The sequence below is a fragment of the Sminthopsis crassicaudata genome, chromosome 4 (genome assembly GCF_048593235.1).
Source record: "Sminthopsis crassicaudata isolate SCR6 chromosome 4, ASM4859323v1, whole genome shotgun sequence".
Classification (NCBI taxonomy): Eukaryota; Metazoa; Chordata; class Mammalia; order Dasyuromorphia; family Dasyuridae; genus Sminthopsis; species Sminthopsis crassicaudata.
This window is the reverse complement of record NC_133620.1, coordinates 207643485-207650263: the sequence shown is the minus strand read 5'-3', so window position 1 is coordinate 207650263 and position 6779 is coordinate 207643485. Positions and strand designations below refer to the sequence as shown.

The window sequence follows — 6779 nt, the reverse complement described above, 5'->3', positions numbered from 1 at the left end:
GTAGGGAGAAAAGTTTGAAACACAAGGGAAAATGTTAAAAACTATCTTTGCATGCATTTTGAAAATTAAAAGTTATTATACTAAAAAGTATTTTCTGATTTGATCTTCTTATTGTCCAAGGAACTCTCAAAAATTTTTTTTTCCAGCATCACAATTCAAAAACATTGATTCTACAGCATTCAGATTTCCTAATAGTTCAACTCTCACAGCCTTACATTGCTACTCTAAAAACCATAATTTTGACTAAACAAATCTTTGTCAGCAGGCTGATGTTTCTGCTTTTTAATATGCTGTCCAGATTTGTCATGGCTTTCCTCCCAAGGAGCATGCATCTTTTAATTTCATGGCTGTAATCACCATCCACAGGAATTTTTGAGCCTAAGAACATAAAATCTGAAACTGCTTCCATTTATACTCCAAATGCCAGAAAGTGATGGGACAAATTACCAAGATCTTAGTTTTTGGTTTTTTTTTTTATGTTAGTCTTCAAGCCAGCTTCTACACTTTACTCATTCATTCTCATCAAAAGACTTTCTAATTCCTCTTCATTTTCTGCCATCAGAATGGTATCATCTGCACATCTCAGATTGTTGCTATTTCTTTCAGTAACCTTAATGCCAGCTTTTGATTCATCTAGCCTGGCAATTCACATAATTTTTCATAGAAAGTGACAATCTACAGCCTTATCATACTGTTTTCCCAATCTTAACCAATCCATTGTTTCATGTTTGGTTCTAACTGTTGCTTTCTTGGCCCATAAATAGGTTCCTTGGAAGACAATCAAGATTATTTTGTATTCCTGTTTCCTTGAGGACTCAACGCATTTTTTGGTGATCCATACAATCAAAGGCTTTAGTGTAATCAATAAAGCAGAAACATGCTTTTCTACAACTCGGTTGCTTTCTCTCTAACCTAATGAATATTGGTAATTTGGTCTCTAGTTGTTCTACCTCTTCTAGAACTATCCTGGTTTTCTGATAATACTCAGTTCACATACTGCTGAAGCCTCACTTGCAGAATCTTAAGCATAACCTTGCTGGCATGTGAAATGAGTGCAATTGTCCAGTAATTTGAACATTCCTTGACATTGCCTTTCTTTAAGATTGGGATGTGAACTTTTTCCAATCTAATGGTCAATGTTGAATGTTCCAAATCACCTGGCATATTTAGTGCAGCATTTAAGCAGCATTATCTTAAATAATCTTAAATATCTTAAAATAGCTTAGTTGGAATTCTGTCATTTCTACTAGCTTTATTGTTAATGATTTCTAAGGTCTTTAAGATTTGGTTTTCAAGGATGTCTGGCTCTAAATCAGTAACCATACTTTCATGGTTATCAGTAATGTTTAGATCTTTCTTACACAGTTCTTTTGTGTATTCTTACCTTTTGCTAATCTTTTATGCTTGTTAAATCCATACTATTTTTGTCTTTTATCATGCCCATCTTTGCATGAAACATTCCCTTGATGTCTCTGATTTTCTAAGAGATCTTGCATCTTTCCCATTTTATTGTTTTCTTCTGTTTCTTTGCATTGTTCATTTAAGAAAAATTTTGTTTCTCCTTGCTATTCTCTGGAATTCTGCATTCATTTATATATCTTTCTCTTTTTCCTTTCCCTTTCCTTTTTCCCCCAGCTATTTGTAAAGCCTTATGAGACTGCCATTTTGCTTTCTTGCTCTTCTTTGGAATGTTTTTTGTTGCTTCCTTCTGTATTGTATTGCAAACCTTTATCCATAGTTCTTTGGGGTTTTTAGGTTTGTACCTACCAGATCTAATACCTTAAATCTATTCATCACTTTACTTCATATTCGTAATGGATGTTACTTAGGTCATACTTATACAATTTGATGGTTTCCATCCTTTCTTCAATTTAAGTCTGAATTTTGTAATAGGAATCTCATGATCTAAGCTGCAGTTAGCTCCAGGTCTTGTTTTAACTGACTATAGAATTTCTTCACCATTAGCTGCAAAATAATGTTCAAGTGAAAAGAAGTCTTTTGGGTTGTTGAAAAAGTGTTTGCTATAACTAGCGACTTATCTTAAAACTCTATTAGTCTCTGACCTGCTTCATTTTGTACACCAAGACTAACCTTGTTATTCCAATTACTTTTTGATTTCTTCCTTTAGCATTCCAATCACCTATGATGAATGTGATTTGGGGGTGGGGGATGTTATTTCTAAAAAAAAAAATTGTAGGTCTTCATAGAACTGAGCAACTTTGGCCTCTTTGGCATCAGTGGTTGGCACATAAATGAATATTATAGTGATGTTGAATAGATATCATTTGGTAATTTTTGAGATTATATTCCAGTACTGCTTTTCTCACTCTTTTATTGACTAGGAGGGGTACTCCATTTTTTTCTAAAAGATTCTTGTCAGTAGTAGTATATGTAATGACCATGTGAATTAAATTCACCTATTCCCATACATTTAAGTTCACTAACAACTAAAATGTGTATGTTTAATTTTTTCATCTATTTGACCACATGCAACTTACCCTCATTTATCGATCTTATATTCCAGATTTCTATGCATTATTGATCAAAAGGGAGCACTAACAATTGTAGCTATAGGAAAGTAGAGGACCTGATCACAATCCCAGGGCCAAGAAGAGTTCTAGCACTGGTGACTTAGATAAAGCACAAGTCAGGACAGCAACGGCCACACCTTTCCTCAGAGCATTGGAAGCACATTGGAAGCACTGAAAACCTATAGACCCCCAGAACATAAAATAGCATGAAAGGCTTGAAGCATGAGACAGTGTGCCCTCCACCCCAGGAGTACAACCTAACTTTAACAGAAAGCTAAAAGACAAACAAAAGGCTAAAATAACTGGCAAACAACAAAAATAGAATTTGGCAGTAACAAGTTACTATGGTGACAAGAAAGATCAAGACAAAAACCCAGAAGACAATACAGTTGTTGAAGCAGCTACAAGTAAAATTTAAAAGAAAAAAAAAGTGAATTGGATATAAGTCCAACAAGAATTCCTGAAGGAGTTCAAAAGGAATTTTTAAAATCAAATGAGAGGTAGAGGAAAAATTGGAGAAAGAAATGAGAGTGATGCAATAAAATTATGAAAAAATAGTGAACAGCTTGGTAAAAGTGGCACAAAAAATACTGAAGAATATAACACCTTAAAAACCAAATTGTTTAAATGGAAAAAAGAGATACAAAAGCTTACTTTAGAAAAAAGAAATTGTTCCTGATTCAGATGATATCTGGTGATGAGAAACCATGGTGGCTCAGAAGGACTGGACCCTCATGGTGTCATTGAGAGCAACTGGAATAAAATCATGGACAATTTCAATGATATAAACCTGAAGGAGTCTGTTACAGAGCATCTATATGTATGTTTGTAAAGCCCTTGGCCATCCAGCAGTCATCATCCCCCTGCATTAAGGAATATGATGTGATTGCTCAAGCTCAGTCAGGGACTGGCAAGACAGCCACATTTTCTATTTTCATCCTGCAACAGCTGGAGATGGAGCTCAAGAGCCCCAAGCACTAGTGTTGGCCCCCACCAGAGAGCTGCTTCCACAGATCCAGAAAGTAATTTTAGCTCTTGGAGACTATGGGGGCAATGTGTCATGCCTTCATTGGTGGCATCAATGTTCAAAATGAAATGCAAAAACTGCAAGCTGAGGCACCATACATTGTTGTTAGAACTCCTGGGAGAGTGTTTGATATGCTAAACATTAGATATCTTTCTCCAAAATGGATCAAGATGTTTGTTTTGGATGAAGCAGATGAAATATTGAGTCATGGATTTAAGGATGAAATCTATGAAATTTTCCAGAAATTAAGTACAAATATTCAGGTTGTGTTATTTTTTGTCACAATACCAATTGATATGTTAGAAGTGACCAAAAAGTTCATGACAGATCCTATTTGAATTATGGTAAAGAAGATTTGACTTTTGAGGGAATTAACCAATTTTACATTAATGCTGAGAGGAATAAAAGCTGGATACTCTCTGTGACTTGTTTGAGACACTGAACATTACACAAGCTGCTGTTCTTCTGAACATAAGATGAAAGGTACATTAGCTGACTGAAAAGATGCATTCTGCTCTGCATTATGACAAGGACCAAAAAAAGCAAGATGTTATCAAAAGGGAGTTCAGATCAGAGTCAAGCTGTGTCTGATCACTACAGACTTGGTTTATGGGATTGATGTGCATCAAGTATCTTTGGTTATAAACTATGATATATCTACCAATTGTGAAACCTGTATTTACAGAATTGGATGAGGTGGTCGTTTGGGGAGCAAAGGTGTGCTCTAAACTTCATTACTAAAGAAAAGAGGATTCTTCATGATATTGACACTTTCTACAATCCTACAGTGGAGAAGATGCCAATGAATGTGGCTGCTCTTATTTAATCCCTAGGAGGAGATGATTTTGAATGCAGTATTTGCTGTTGATGAATTGGCAATTCACAATATGCATTGTTCTTTCTTTGGAAACATTGAATCTTGTCTCAATGCTCATAATATGGATCAGAAATAGTTTTTTTGGTTGTTTTTTGTTTTTTTTTTTTTTTGATAGCAAAGCAACTTTAGTCATGAGCTATTGTGGGAAAACAGCTATTGGCTTTCTCCTTGAGTTAGGGTTGGGTGTAAAAGATATGGGGTCTGTAAAATCTATTTTTTATTAGAAATTTATTTCCTAATTCTGTAGAAATGGTTAGATGTTCTCTATCATTTAATGATTTGTGTACTTAAAAATATAAGTGCTATATAAAAGCAGCCAATTATATTAAACTAGAATATTTTCCTTTATTGTATTAGTCAGTAGACTGAATAGGAAAGACTTTTCAAATGGACTAATTTTTTTTTTAAGAAAGCATTTAAATGCATTTTGTTTGGTATTATATTCAATAAAGTATTTAATTAGTAAGAAAAAGAAATCATTCCTTAAAAATTATTTATATTGGACAAATGAAAGCTTATCATTCCATGAGATACCACAAAAGAAAAAAAAATCAAAAGAATAAAAAAATTAAAAGAAAATGTTAAATATCTCTTTAAAAAAATAATTGACCTGGAAAATAGATAGGAGAGGTACTCTAAGAACTGCTGAACTACCTGAAAGCCATGACCAGAAAAAGAGCCTAGACATCATATGTCAAAAAATTTATCAAGGAAAACTGCCCTGATAGAGATTGAAAGATTTTTTCAAACATTTTTCAAACACAAAGTTACTGTAATTATTTGCTACTGTGTATGGTATGTCTAATTTCTTCCATTTATCTTTTTATTTTTCAGCCAGTATCAGATAATTCTGATAATTACTGCCTTATAATTTAAGATCTGGTCCTGCTAACTAACCCTCCTTCCTTTACATTTTTTCACCACTAGTTCCTTTGATTTTTTGGCCTTTTCTTCTTCCAAATAAATTTTGTTATTTTTTCTAACTAACCCATAAATATTTTTTTGGTAATTTAATTGGGCTAACATTGAATAGTTTTGGTAAAATTGTCATTTTTAATATTGTTTTTGTCTATCCATGAATAATTAATATATTTCCAATTATTTAAATCTAACTTTATTTGTATAAAATATTTTATAATTATATATGTAATTAAAACATAGTTCCTGGGTTTCTTTTGGTAGGTATACTCCCAGGTGAAAGCACCTGTCTATAGCTTATGCTGTCTACAATTATTTTAAATGAGGTGTCTCTTACTATCACTTCTTGCAGAGTTTTGTTGGTGATATAAATACTGGTGTCTATGTATTTCTATGTATCTAAGGTGGATGTATTTCATATCCTGCTACTTTGCTAAAATTATTTCAACTAACTTTCTAGTTGATTTTTTGTATCTTCCAAATATATTGTATCATCTGCAAAGAAAGATACTCTTTCGTTTGCTCGTTGTGATTCCCTCAATTTCTTTTTTTTCTCTTGTTAGGATTTCCAGTACAAAATTGAGTGATATTGGTGACAATGAGTATCCTTGTTTCACTCTTGATCTTAATAGAAAGCTTTCTGACTTATTCCCATAACAAATAATGCTTGCTGATAATTCTATAGATGCTTATCATTTTAAGAAAAAAAATCCATTTAAACCTAAACTTTCAATTATTTTTCATAGACAACTGTATTTTATCATAAGCTTTTTCTGTATCTATTGATATACTTATATGGTATTTGTTACTATTGTTAATGATAAAATCAATTATGTTAATAGTATTCCTTATTTTAAATCATCTCTTCATTCTTGGTATCTCTCAGTCACAAAATATAATCTTCATATTGTGATGGTCTCCTGGATAGTACTTGGTTTAGTATTTTTGTATCAATATTCATTAAAGAAATTGATATATAATTTTCTCCTTGTTTAGGTATCAGTACCATATTTGTTTAATAAAAGATATTTGATAGGACTCCTTTGCTTAGTCCAAATAATTTAATAAGTATTTGAATGAGTTGATCTTTAAATATTTGGTAGTAAAAGAAAATATTCTTTTTAATGAAATTATTTCTATGATTCATTCTTTAACCCATTTATTCTTTAAGATTAAGTTGATTATTCTTGTGCAGCATGGCAAATGTGGTGATATGTCTAGAAGAAATGTATGTTTAATCTATATTAGATTACTTGCCGTCTAAGGGAGGGGGATGAGGAGAAAAATATGGATAACAAGGTTTTGTGAGAGTGAATCTTGAAAAACTATCTTTGCATGTATTGGGGTTTTTTTAAATAATAGCTTTTTATTTTCAAAATATATGCAAAGATAGTTTTCAACATTTACCTCTTCAAAACCTTGTATT

The 6779-nt window shown here is 32.4% G+C and overlaps 1 pseudogene; it reads left to right on the top strand.

Annotated features, from left to right (window-relative positions):
• Nucleotides 1-3099: 3099 nt before the first annotated feature.
• On the top strand, nt 3100-4516 carry LOC141566130 (eukaryotic initiation factor 4A-II pseudogene; annotated as a pseudogene).
• Nucleotides 4517-6779: the final 2263 nt, after the last annotated feature.